The sequence below is a fragment of the Zeus faber genome (genome assembly GCF_960531495.2).
Source record: "Zeus faber genome assembly, chromosome: 6".
In the NCBI taxonomy this organism is placed as follows: domain Eukaryota; kingdom Metazoa; phylum Chordata; class Actinopteri; order Zeiformes; family Zeidae; genus Zeus; species Zeus faber.
In genome coordinates, this window is record NC_137201.1 from 27,898,674 (window position 1) to 27,904,922 (window position 6,249).

Consider the following 6,249-nt stretch of genomic DNA (forward strand, 5'->3'; position numbering starts at 1 on the left):
TAGAGCGATCTTTTCTCCAAACAAAGCAAATAAAAACTCTAGATGTATTTAATTTACTCTGTTTCCTGCTGCAGCTCTGCAGACCGCAGATTGCTCCTGAAGAAAATAAATGTTCTCAAGGTCTGGTGGCAAATACCCTGCAGCCCGGCAACGGTTCGCGAGCCGGTGGTTGGGAACCTCGGCACTAGAGGACATTCCGTCAGTTATGGTCGGTTTATTTCCCACTTTCATCGCCACATCTGTAGAATTACTGGACATTCTTGTCGAAGGCGCACTCCATTGTACACACTGTGAAAGGCTGGAGGAGAGGGTGTAGTGGAACGTGCCGGTGCGCTAATGCGTCTCTGCCAACGTGGACTTGCAACGTGCACACCGATACCGGGAATATTTCTCTGTAATGTGCAACAAACTGGAAGAACTTATATTGAACTTTATTGCCCATCACATGTGAATATATTCGCTAACGGTGGTCAAAATGTGTAGAATCAATTATTTATCTATAAAAATAAATACACAATCAGATGACAATTTCAGAATTCGAATAGTGATATTATTTTAAACATTCGATTTCTATTTGAATTTCGATTTTTCTTCCTGCAGCCCTACTGGTGCTAGAAGTAGTATGTGGTAAGCGCAGTGCGTGAGGTATGGTCATTAGCGTAGTGTGTTCGCATCAGGATTCTGGACTGATGACATCACAGGATCACAGCTAATTATTGTGTAATAACGTTGCACCCACGTGATCTGGGACTTGACTCACACTTGACTCCATAGAGAAAATATAGAGAAAATAGTATAGAGAAAATTGATGTATGGGGCTGAGAGCAACTGTAAGCAACCTTGAAATATTAGATTCTCTTTAAATTAGGACTGTGAAATAACATGACACGTTATTTGATGTCACAGCGAGTGACGTCACACTCAGCCAATCAGAAGCTCAATCATAGGAGAGATTCTTGGACAGATGCAATCAGCTTCAAGCCATGTGTAACATTTGGCTGCATGATGGTTGGAAAGAACTGTCTAGGACCAAGTGGAGATGGAGATTGGAGACTTTCTACACCAGCATTGGAAAATATCAATCGCCGGTTGTTCGGCTGACGTCGGCTGGTCGGAAGATTTTGACGTATCGCCCAACCCTACAGTCTGTCCTTCCTGCCATAGATTATTTATTTATTTATTTACCTACTTGCTTACTCCCTGCTCAGGCCCGGCGCGACTGGTGTTCAAGCAGCCAAAGAGGGCACCTGTAGCCGCTCACATCAAGTTCAAGTCTCTGATGCTGCCCTACAGAGTGATGGCTGGGAATGCTCCCGCCGTAATAAGTGAAATCACCAGATCCAGTCTTTGGCTTTAAACCCCACATGTGCTTTCTCTCCAAAATGTATTACACTGTCCAGTGAACAACTACGCTTGTTTCAATGGTAGAGAAACTCCTCCGCCACACCTGAGTGGGGAGAATACATAATTCTGAATAATTGAGAATATATAACACACACATTCAAATTTGTATACTTTATTGTTTTAAATATTTGAATATATTATGATTTTAAATGCTCAAGAATAGTATGGGGGGCGGGGCGTAACCCACGGTTCTGCAGCTCCGTTTAGAGCGATCTTTTCTCCAAACAAAGCAAATAAAAACTCTAGATGTATTTAATTTACTCTGTTTCCTGCTGCAGCTCTGCAGACCGCAGATTGCTCCTGAAGAAAATAAATGTTCTCAAGGTCTGGTGGCAAATACCCTGCAGCCCGGCAACGGTTCGCGAGCCGGTGGTTGGGAACCTCGGCACTAGAGGACATTCCGTCAGTTATGGTCGGTTTATTTCCCACTTTCATCGCCACATCTGTAGAATTACTGGACATTCTTGTCGAAGGCGCACTCCATTGTACACACTGTGAAAGGCTGGAGGAGAGGGTGTAGTGGAACGTGCCGGTGCGCTAATGCGTCTCTGCCAACGTGGACTTGCAACGTGCACACCGATACCGGGAATATTTCTCTGTAATGTGCAACAAACTGGAAGAACTTATATTGAACTTTATTGCCCATCACATGTGAATATATTCGCTAACGGTGGTCAAAATGTGTAGAATCAATTATTTATCTATAAAAATAAATACACAATCAGATGACAATTTCAGAATTCGAATAGTGATATTATTTTAAACATTCGATTTCTATTTGAATTTCGATTTTTCTTCCTGCAGCCCTACTGGTGCTAGAAGTAGTATGTGGTAAGCGCAGTGCGTGAGGTATGGTCATTAGCGTAGTGTGTTCGCATCAGGATTCTGGACTGATGACATCACAGGATCACAGCTAATTATTGTGTAATAACGTTGCACCCACGTGATCTGGGACTTGACTCACACTTGACTCCATAGAGAAAATATAGAGAAAATAGTATAGAGAAAATTGATGTATGGGGCTGAGAGCAACTGTAAGCAACCTTGAAATATTAGATTCTCTTTAAATTAGGACTGTGAAATAACATGACACGTTATTTGAAAGTGAAGATCATTTTACGTTTCCAGTTTCAATAATCAAATCACAGTGCAGCTATAACTCAACGCACTGCTTTCTAAATAAAAAAAAATTCTCTTTTGAGGGCCAATTCTGAGAAAATTGTACAATTGCGATTAACCCCGATTAACTACATAAGTATCATGTGATTAATTATTTGACAGCCCTACTATAAATATCTCACATGCAACATATGGACATATGACACTGTAGCACTCTCAATAATTTGTGCTATTATACCAACATGCATTTGGTTGTCGTATTGAATGTATTTTGTGACAGGTTCTGCATTAAATAAGTCCAATTTTTTATTTAGTATTTCAAACTAGGGTGAGATTAGCCATTTACTGTATTTCCTCAAATAGTGACCAGAGCTTCTCTTTACCTCAACTGAGGAGGATACTGGGCCTTTATTGGAACCAGGCTTACAGCATATTAGAGGCAGGCATTTAGATATAATTCCCTCTGTTTAATAAGTATTTGATCATATTTATGTATGAATTTTAAATAAAACTTCCCTCGGTGCCACGCCATGCAAAGCCATGTATGGTGAAATACGAGAGCGCTAGTAGCTTCCCTAAAAGTTGCACTTGTGGTCAAAGCCGACTACAGTTTTCCATGTCGTCCTTGAACGCACCACTTCCTGCTCGGCGTCAAGTTTTCCCCAAGAAGTGATCTGCAGCAGGAAATGGAGTTGATTAAATACATCTACAATAAAAACACATTTCTCATTTATAATAAACACATTAATAAAAAAATCAATAACCACATTGTATTTGCTTTATTCGGAAGCAGAGCTCCGCACCAGAACAGCGGTGCAGCGCCGATCAGTTTTTCCCCTTGTCTTTATCTGAGACATTTGTTTGCGTACACCACACCCCCGGCATTTCTTACTGTAGAGGCCCGGTTTTTATTTGACTACCAGGTTATATTTGAGGAAATATGGTATTCCTGTACTCACAACAACCAATGGTCATCGATGGGAGCAGACTGACAATTGGGTCACTAGTTTAAATCATACCTGTTTCATGGGTAAATGAATGAGAAATTACTACTGCCAAGGTGCCCATGAGCAAGGGGTTAAACTGGAAACAGCTGCAGGTGGAGCTCCAGGTGCCCAATGTGAGCAGAAGATAACTGGTTTACTGTGGGGAAAATGAGCGTCCACCTCCCATGGAGAAATGGAAGTTTACGGCTGCATTATTAAATTATCTTGTTGTTCAGATTTCTGACATTTATAATTTCCTTGGCTCTGTTCCAAATGGGCGTTTGTTGAAAATTGCGCTTGTTATGTCCTGGCCCCCATTTGAAAATGTCTAAAATTCTGCATAGACATGACGTCAAGCTTTTAAAAAAACTGACTAAACCTCAGAACATCATGACCTAAAGACTTTATTTAAGTACAAAAGTGTGATTTTTTCTCTCCTGGAGATTAAGTATATTTTAGCACACTTCAGCTTAGTTTAACATTACAATGCAGGAGTCGCTCATCAAAATCCACCGCTGCTATGGAATGGATTCCATTTCACTGAATTGAGTTGGTTGTTCTGATCTAAATATCAGATGACATGAGGCAGTCATTTTATATTGCAGACATAAAATCAAACCTAAAGATTGAACCATTTCACAAACATACAGTATAAGTGTATCCGTGCTAGGTCCAAAAAAAAAAAACCCGACATGTTTGAAAATATAAAAGATTTATGTGTTGTTTAGAGTTCAAATTATGCACAGCACATCGAGTTCAAATCATGCACAGTGCCGTGAATTCGCCCAATGTATAAATCACATCGCTCGTCCTTGGTGTAAATTAAGTAACCTAAAGCCAATGTGTAATATCGCCCAAGGTCATCCGATGATTAGTATTGTTTTGTTTAAAGGGCCATGTGTTCTCACTGCTAAGTAATATGGATTCATCATCACTTGCCTTCAATTATGGGTAATTTGACTTGACACCACTACATCACATTATCTGCTTACAAAGCCCCATAAAGAATCACAGAATTCCACTGAGGTTCATGTTTTGGGACTATATTGTCAATCTAAAGTGTATCAGACCAAAGCCATACGCTTTCAATTATACTTTAGACATCCTTTCATGAAGAAATTAGGTCATATCTCCTTATAATCATTTATTTAAACTACAACATTGCCTCTCCCTACGCGACATTTTCTGACTTTGATCACCGCTGAATCAGACGGCTACACTCACATAAATACCAGTTGTATTCATTTTGTGTTTTACTGGCAGACCACGGATGGAGCTAGAGCAGCTGAAGACAATAACATGTCCATATTCAAATAATCTACTTCCAAATGTTTTTTTACCATTGAGTGTTTCACTTTTATTCTGTCTTGTTCAGAAGATCATAAAACCGCTGTAGTTGTGTGCCGTGAATTATAAAGTAGTGATGCCACTAAATTGCTATGGGAATTATTTTATTGCACAAAATAGCTCCATTGCTGCTGAGAGGTTAGATAATGGAGGAACACTCCGACTCTGCAGCTCTGTTAGCAAACAGTGGAGGAGAAAATCGGCGCCATCACGGAACTAAGGTATGCAATGACAAACCAAAGAAAACACAAAGAACTGACTAAATCAAGTTTCATGATGTCTTTCACCTCGATAGAGATCATTTGAACATATTTTGGGCGTGACTATTGATGCTTTCATAAGATATTTACACAGAAGAAATATTTGGGAAACAATCATTAGCAATGGGGCTATTACGACCAGCAGGTGTAATGGAGCCTTGAAGACCAGGAAAATACAACTTTTAACTATATTGCGATAGCGCAATAACCGAATACAGCTCGACCTCGGGACATTGATTGGGTCGTTGTCGACCAAATTGGATTTGAGCAATTATTAAAAGTATAATATTGACAGGTTGTGTCAAAGCAAGGAAATTATTTGGATTTGGCAGGATTTCAGATTGTGTTACATACAGTAAATAAATGAACATTTTAATTCAATTTTTTCTAGGGTTTTCACTGTAAAGAGATATGCGCAAGGTAGCTCTCAGTGGGATAAAGGCGAACTATAGGAACACTTCAGCTCCCTTTGGTAAAAAATGATTATGTTTGAGGCTTTGAGAAAAACATATATCCATCTGCAAGTCAGTTCCATATTTTCCCATTTCAAAGTCAAAGTGTCCTCAGTCAGCAATAGAAAGAAAGTTAAGAATAGAAAGACAAATTCAGGCAACACACTTTATACTCCAGTTTAGCTCTAAATATGTGGGAGAAAAAATATATATTATGGGAGTTGTGGTAAACACAAGTAAATCCCAGCTGTTATGTGCGCGGCACTCAGAGACTTGTGATGTTCAGTCATTTCCATTCGACAGACGACATTTTACATTTTATTTCGGGCGGCGGAGAGCAAGCGAGGCATCATTGTGCAGCAATACCAACGCAAATAAATTAGGAACAGTTCTTGAGGCTTGGACGATTGGACGAATATAACGGCAATTGGCTGGCTGAGTCAATCAGTGATTGTTGATTTTTCTCCTTTTATTTTGCTAATGTAATGGTCTGTCTCCTCAAGAATTCAACTTGGCAAATAATTAACCTGTCTTTAAAACCTAGTGTGTCCCCACCGACAATAATATGTGTCGCTTCTCTGCGTCATTTCCATCCTGGCGAAATCATATGTGCTGTTTCATTTTTGGGATAGTCCTTGCTTTCGGCAAGACATGGCTTTGATGTCACAGCGAGTGACGTCA